At 34.4% G+C, this 7,921-nt stretch overlaps 1 long non-coding RNA gene across 2 annotated transcripts; it reads left to right on the forward strand.

Annotated features, from left to right (window-relative positions):
- On the forward strand, positions 1 to 7,684 carry LOC132220113 (uncharacterized). 2 transcript variants are annotated; one of them, XR_009449688.1, is made up of 4 exons: positions 1 to 1,277; positions 4,052 to 4,127; positions 5,359 to 5,926; positions 7,191 to 7,684. It is a non-coding gene; the product is annotated as an uncharacterized LOC132220113 (long non-coding RNA). The 2 variants fall into 2 exon arrangements; XR_009449689.1 differs by having other exon boundaries at positions 5,359 to 7,684.
- Positions 7,685 to 7,921: the final 237 nt, after the last annotated feature.

Below are 7,921 nucleotides of genomic sequence, written 5' to 3' on the forward strand. Positions count from 1 at the left end.
TTCAGTTGAAAGATTAATTTTATTTGATTAGTTAAAGTGAAGATCTAGTAAACCAAATATTTGGACTCATTCACTCTGTCAATGCAAGAGTTTCTGTTTGAAAGAAATTTGATTATATTTAGGAGGAACTAGATCAACAGATGGTTAGCTAGAGAGTTTTTCACAGTTAAATTTTGAAATTTAAACATGGCTAAGTTTGACACCTTCTCAAACAATTTTGATGAGGTCATTTGATCTATTCTAGCAAGGCAGTATTGTTGGACATAATCATTTTTAATTTATGTTTGAGAAACATTCAACTTGTATTTTATTTATTATTGTATCTGGCTGAAAACGATACTGATTGAGTTGTTCACATTGGTGCTATATTTACATGTTGTTAAGGAAGTATTATAAAAAGGAAATCAACAGCTACAAGGCATCATGAGAAGAGTTCCTTAACATAATAATAATATTCCTCTAATGAAGTATTTTATTCAGGCTACCTGAAGGGGCCATCATTTGCATACAGTGGTCTCGGCTGTCTGTCTATTGTAGTGTAATACCCATGTGGAAAATGGAAATTACCACGTGGCATGACGACTTTAAAAGTCAATCCCAAACATGACTTGGGAGCCTCCTAGGCCTTAGGTGTTTCCGAAAACAAACAAATAACAACAACAAAAAACCTCCCATTGTCTCATGAATAAGAAGTTGAGAGTTTCCAAGAAGATTGTTTTGTAATCCACGTACTTAAATACAGATGAGGCGAAAGTAAGTTTACAGTTGTTCTTATGGAAAATAATACAATACTTAATACATAATACCACCAGAATAAACTCTGTTTCATGTACTCATGAGTGTAAACCTACTTTTGCCCCACTCTGTATTCTTACTCCCTGGAGTTGCTTCTCATATTCCCACTGTTTTGAGAACAAGGGTCCTGGTAAAATACAAGGATGGAAGGAAGGCTGAGGAAAAGTAGGTACACAGATTTGAGGACAATGAATACATTTAATGTATTTATTTGCTTTTTCTTTTAAAATGAAGTTTTTGAATTACGAATTTTTACAGATGCCTAAACCTGATTGCTCTTCTTTGCAAATTGCTTTTAAAGGTGTGAGCCGGTGTTGTAGGAATCACGGGTTCTCAGCAGAGGAGCTGTGCAATCTTTGGCAATTTTCTTGATCCTACTTAGCTTCAGGAGGAAAATGGATCTATTAATCATGGCTTCTCTTACTGCCTCAGGGTATTAATCAAAGGAGGCTGTGTGGAAGCATTTTGCAAACACTAAAATGGTATGTGGATTTAATGTTAACACTTTATTATGCTTCTGTGACTGTTTCATCTAAACCAGTGCAGTCACTTTTAATGAGCATTGTTGGTTTGTATTTTATTTACTTTTTCTGTCATAACTTTCAAGTGCGGGTAGATTGGGGCAGCAATTCACTGCTTGGGCCATGTTCGAATGTCACAGGGGGTGGGGGCCATCGCTGTGGAACTTTTTATGTTCCCAGGCCATCAGCACCCACACCCTCTTTGCTTCTCCATTCTCCTGAATGCCCAGACTGCCAGATTGTGGAGGTGCTCCGTCTCCCCCTGCTATCTCAAACTGAATGGATTTGTCTCTAGCCAGTTTGCAAAGTGTTGATTTGACTGAATTAACTGGTATACGGATAGAAGAAGGGCTGTGATTTGGCTCAGAGTCAATTCTGATTTGGATATCTCACTGTGTTTCCATCCTTCGGAAGAATCTTGTTTTATAGCGCTTCTGAATGCGTGGAGTGCACTTTTCAGTTCAGTGACATTTGTTAAATTGATGATTATGTTATTTTTCTTCCTTCTAGATTGTTTATGTAAAAGCTTTGTGAATCTGGATCTGTCAGTGATCTTGGTGCGATATCATTTTCTTCCTTCCTATAGGTGGTTACATCATTATTATTACTATTTCTGTTGTTTATGGTCCAATTTATGTCAATTAAGTTGACTGATAGTTTCACCTTAGAGCCAATTTGAATTAATTTTTATGAAAGTTTAAAGAGCCAACATATGTCAAAGGTCTAACTTTATTACACATCTTGTCTTCACTGATCAATTCATTTAGTTGTGGCATTTTTAAAAATATATATATTTCTTTATTGATTTTAGAGAAGAAGGGAGAAGGAGAGAGAGATAGAAACATCAATGATGGGAGAGAATCATTGATTGGCTGCCTCCTGCACGCCCCCCACTGGGGATCAAGCCTGCAACCCAGGCATGTGCCCTTGGCCAGAATCGAACCTGGGACCCTTCAATCTGCAGGCCGACGCTCTATCCACTGAGCCAAGCCGTCCAGGGCGGCATTTTTTTTTTTTTAATCAAAAAAGATAATCAGGTTTGTCGAACTATTTTTCTTTTTAAACTTCAGCTATTTATTGCCCACAGGTTTCATTATTCTGTAAGTATTTGAAGAGTATTTCTACTTATATTTTATTATTTAATTAGAATCAGAGTTAAATCAATTATATGTGGATTTAGAAAGACATTTAAAGTAACACAATGATAGCATTACTATATTTATAATGATGGTATTTTAGAGACTGAGGTGAAGAGGTTTTCCTAAACAAGGCAAAAATTGAAGGACTCACACAAGATAAGGTTGACATATTTAACTACAGAACAAATTAAAATTCCTGTTCTGCAAAGGAAGAGACCATAAACAATGTTAAAAGACTAATGATAGATTAGGAGAAGAAAATAAACACATCAACTATGAAAAGAGCTTCTGCAAAACAACAAGAAGCTATCCAATAGGAAAATAATTTAATCTAGCACTTAAACAAAGAAACATAAATGTCAAAAAAATGACATACAAAGATATTCAGAGAGTGGAGGTGGAACAGGGCATAAATGGTGTTGGAAAAATTAAAATAAAAAAGAAAGAGAAAATAGAAATTAAAACAAATTTTTAAAATAGTCCACATTTTAAAAAGTTAACATATTGTCATATGTCATAACTCAGAGTCATGAGGAAAATTGTTGTAGTGAAAATTGGTACAATCTTTATGGGAAGGTGGCTTGGATTCTGACACCTAAGAATCTACCCTATGGAAATAATGACATAAGTAATAGATATATGTATAAGGATTTTATGAAATGGCAGAAAATACAAAACAACCTAAATGTTGTTCAGTAAGCAAACAATTAAATTATCGTGTCTTCATTCTATAAAATAGAATGCTGATATATTCTGGATAGACACTCTGACACATAATTAAATTCAAAAGCAACTTAGAATATTCCACAGTCATATTTGTTATTAAACAAAAGGCTGTGTGGCTAGGTCCATGCAGAAAAAAATCTAAAAGAAGTTTACTGAACACTTCCTGGGGTAGGAGGGTCAAGAGTGGGGTTTCTCATAAGTTACTTTAAATATTTTTATAAAAAGTGAAGAGATTTATAGGTGACACAGATATTTACTGTTTATTATGTGTATAGCATTTTTTCACAATTATAAAAGCCAAGAATAAAAGATTGCATGAATAAAAGTGTTAATATTTCCTTTAGGTTCTTTTGCTCTCCATTATTTGCCCCTCAAATTTCATTACCTAAAACCATATTCTTTCATGTTGTTTGGATCAAGAATGAATTTAAAAATAATGATGATATTCATGAACAATATGTATTTTTGCTTAATCACAGATATTTGAACTTCTTTACTAGTAATTCTATTTTTGAAGAAAACTCATGCCATTTAAAATACTTGATGATTATATTGCAATGTCAGTGACTTTATTGAGTTACAATAATGGATAATTTTCAGTTTAACTTTGTAAATTAAGCCATTTCATGCTTATATTTTAACTATGATCATCGAACGACTTTTTAAATAGCAGAAGAAATAAAGATTTTTTTTGTGGGGCGAAAATTCTCACTTTCAGCTTTGACAAGCGATTTTGGAGTATGATTTTATCTTTCTGATCTCCTTACATGTGTTTGTATTGTCATTTGCCCATTCTGTCTCCTGGTCCAGGAGTGAAAGGACAATGGCTTTTGCCTTTAAGGTTACTAAATTCACACTGTAATCTTTCAGGGGCTGCTATTTCCCGGTCACACTTGGATGTCTGATTGTCAGCTTTATGTCTCAGAAAGTATTCCCCACAATTCAGGTACAGTAAAGTATCTAGCTCCAGCTAGCCTCTGTGTGCTATATAACTTTTATAGTCATTATAAAAAATAATTTATTGAAAAAACTTAAACCTTTTCCAACTCAAGTGACTTTTGATTTAAATGTCTATGATCCAGGCTATGGTAATCAGCAATGGCCGGTTTTTATTTTTCCTGAATGAAGTTTGCCGTTTGGATTACAAAGTTTAGAAAATATGAAAGCAACATCATCTTAGAGATAATGGGTTAGAAGAAATGGAGGGTCTATAGTCTACATTTTATCATTACTTGCTTTGGAATCACATTTAATACAAGGCCTGCAGACATGTCCTATTCTTTGTGTCATATTTTTTCTCTTCTATATATTTTTACTTTATTTGGGCTGCTGCATAGTAAACTCTAAAATATAGCAAGCCTCACTCTGCTGTGACTATTTATTGGAAATACATTGTTAGGTGAAATTATGAGAAGCAAGCTAAGCTATTAACAGTAACATTAGATATTTAGAATAATAATTAATTATTAAAAGATTTTTAGGAGGTCATTTAAAGGTGGTGGTACAGGCAGCAAATCTCTGTAAATGCTTAACTGTTTAACCTATAAAGACATACACTCTCAAATATTGTGATCTGAATTTGAAGGTGCTGAGCTGACAACGGTATTTCCTATGCCCACGGATGTAGCTGACAAGACCAATGTGTCCTCTGCACCCTTAGACACCCTGGTCAGGGATTGTATCCATGGCTTTGCAAGATGTGTTTCACTACCTGGGGGTTTCTTTGTTACCTAGACTTGGGCATTAAAATGAAATCACTGGTTACTCAAATGCAAATGCAAATAGCACCAATATATTTTTATATTTGCCAACTGAGCTCTTCTGACTTGTGGTCCAAGCAATTAAGTCATCCTTCATTTGTGGGTAGTTTGACGTGCCACGACCCAGAAATGTAATTTGTGTTGATACATGATACTATTTTAAAAGAAAGCGATTTGCATATGAGTTTGGTCAGAGCAGCTCTTCACTGCTTTTTGTTTGTTTGTTTGTTTTGGTACCATCTAGCTCCCCATATTATCTAATTACTAATGCTAATGTTATAGCTGGTTTTCTTTTAAATGCATGGACTTTTTAAAAAATATTTTAAAATATAGTATGGCACTGAAATAGACATGTTGAAAACAATCTCAGACTACAGTTACGAGGGAATCTGTTTTCTTGTTTCTTTGTTTTTATAGATCCTGATGCTGATTAAGGTGCGAAGGAGGACATGATTGTTGTCTATAGAAGCTTTAATATCAATCTCATCTGTCAACTTTAAAATATATTGAAGGACAATGAAAGACAAGACAGCAGAGCTTCTTTTTAGAGAGATCTGAGGAGATCCTGAACACTGCCAACTTAGTAGGATAGCTTAAGTGAGCGTGTGGGAAAAAATCCTCCCATAGTAAAAGAAGCTTCAAAAGAGGACTATATTAGAGAGGTTTACAGACGAGGATGTAAGCAAGAAAGTACTGATTCTGACTGAGTGTGACTCCTAACAGAGTTGACAGTTTTGAACCACGCCTAGGCTTGCAAGCGGTAAAAGAAAGAGCAGAGGGATCCAGCAATAATTTCTTCAGTCTACTTTCGAGGAATAAGAGTCCTGCAAGGAGAAACTGTGCTTCAAAGCTCATTAGCAGGATAAAAGGTAATTTTCATCTTGATAAGAGTAAGCAGCCAGTTTAAAACTCACCTGAAGGAGCAGAAGCAGGAAAGCTCTGCCTCTATGAAGCATGTCAGAGCAGTTTTGTAGCCTAAATTAAGGTAAGTGGTGACAAAACCTATTCAAACATTCCAGCGTCTATCTAACTTGATTCAGTGTGTGCAGTACGCCTCAACTCAATGGGATGCAGAGCCATACAGCAATATTCAGCAATGTTCGAGGCCATCTTTCTTTAAATCCTGATTCTAATATTTCTTTTGGAAACAGATACCTAATTAATTCTTCTTTGTTAACTCAGTTATATCTTAACAACAAAAAAAATCTTCTAAAGGAGACATGTAATAGTTGGGAAGCTTCAGAAGCTGTAAAGAGAAGGTGTTGCATAATCAAGATAAGGTCAATGCTGCCCTAGATAGCCTACTGCCACCTAGTGGTACATAAATGAATTTGTAGGCATGGTTCAGGTACAGAGAGCAGTATCTAATTAATTAAATATAATTTCAGCAGCAGCAACCATTCTTCCAGATATCATCATTAAATATAAAAGAAATTTTTTTTACCAGTGACTGAAAGTAGCAAGTTTCACCTTCTTATTTATTCAAGAAAGGACAACCCCTCACTTCACAACCTTCCATTATTCTTAAGTCTATACACACTCCATTGCCCTTCTAATTGCATATAGAGAGTTTATTTTAGAAAAGAAATAGAAAGCAACGATAATCTCCTAGGCTTGTAAATTTATTTGGCGATTACAAAGGTACTTACTGCCAAATGGGCCATTAGGTAGACAAACAGATACTTCTTAAAATATTTTATAATATAAAAATGGATTTTATGGATTTTTCCATTTCCTCAAATGCATAACATAATTTCAACACTTCACATCCTTGTAATTACTGAAGATTTTTAAGGGTGGCTAGTGAATATCTTCATAGCTTTCTCTCCTTCACTGATTCTTTGTTTTTAACACATCTGTAAACACATATTTGATATTTTATGTTCTTCATATTCAGATTTCATCTTATTTTCATTGTGACTTTAATTTGTGGATGTGAATAATTACACAGTTTATTTTCTATCTCAAAGAGAAAAAAAGTGCTTGCAGCCATAGTCTATGAACTATATATAGGAAGGCATGTTACTCCATCAGCAGGTCAGATAGGAAGATGGTCCTCTTCGGAAACACATTCAAGCACTATGTTCCTGGGAAATAAGAAAATAAAGTCATAGCTAGTTAACCCTGGCATTTTCTTGCATTTCTATTATGAACTTGAGGAAGAATATAGTATTTTACTACCTGTAAAACGAGTACTATCAACTTGAGGGGCTTGAGAAGCATTATTTATCATATTTACTCCTCCCAAGGGTCTGTTAGAACCTCTGAGTGAGTGAGTGACTAGTGGATTGTGTGTGTCAAGAACCCCCCAACCCCATCCGAAGGTATTTCACCTCTACTCAGACCTCCATATCCAGCCCAAACACTGGAGAGCAAAAGAATCTAGAGGGAATATTAATACTTTTATCAATTTGGTTTAAAAATTTATCCAAAATTAGAATGTTTTACATTTCATTCTGTTTTGTTAAGTGAAACTATCATTAAGTAATTTTAAAACATGCATAAAAACAATCCCTATTTTATAGTCACTTATACCTCTTTCTACCTCTTTATTATTTATCTGGTTTTATGCCTAGAGATGTCTAGGCTGATGTTCACTTATGGTTAGTAAGAAAACCTTCTGGCTTGTTGGATTTAAAATCATTATTTCCTTGTGTTTTGGCTTGAATTTCACTTAAAAATCATGTATCATTTGTAAAATTAATTTTTTAAAATAAAAATAAAATCTGATGTTTTAACGTTAGCTCAGACCATTCCCTTTTCATATGATTTTTGGTTTGGGGCTTGGCTGGTTATAGACTTGAAGTGAAGCATTTCAATATGTCATTAATTTGGGGGACTGAAATAAGTGGTGCTATTTGACATGCTGAGTGCATAACACAAATATAATATTCAAATTAAATATTATGCCAGATGTACCCACGCTCCATACATATAGTTTGCAAATGTTGCTTATTGTGCGTTATGCATATTATGATTT

This window comes from Myotis daubentonii, chromosome 17, assembly GCF_963259705.1.
Source record: "Myotis daubentonii chromosome 17, mMyoDau2.1, whole genome shotgun sequence".
NCBI lineage: Eukaryota > Metazoa > Chordata > Mammalia > Chiroptera > Vespertilionidae > Myotis > Myotis daubentonii.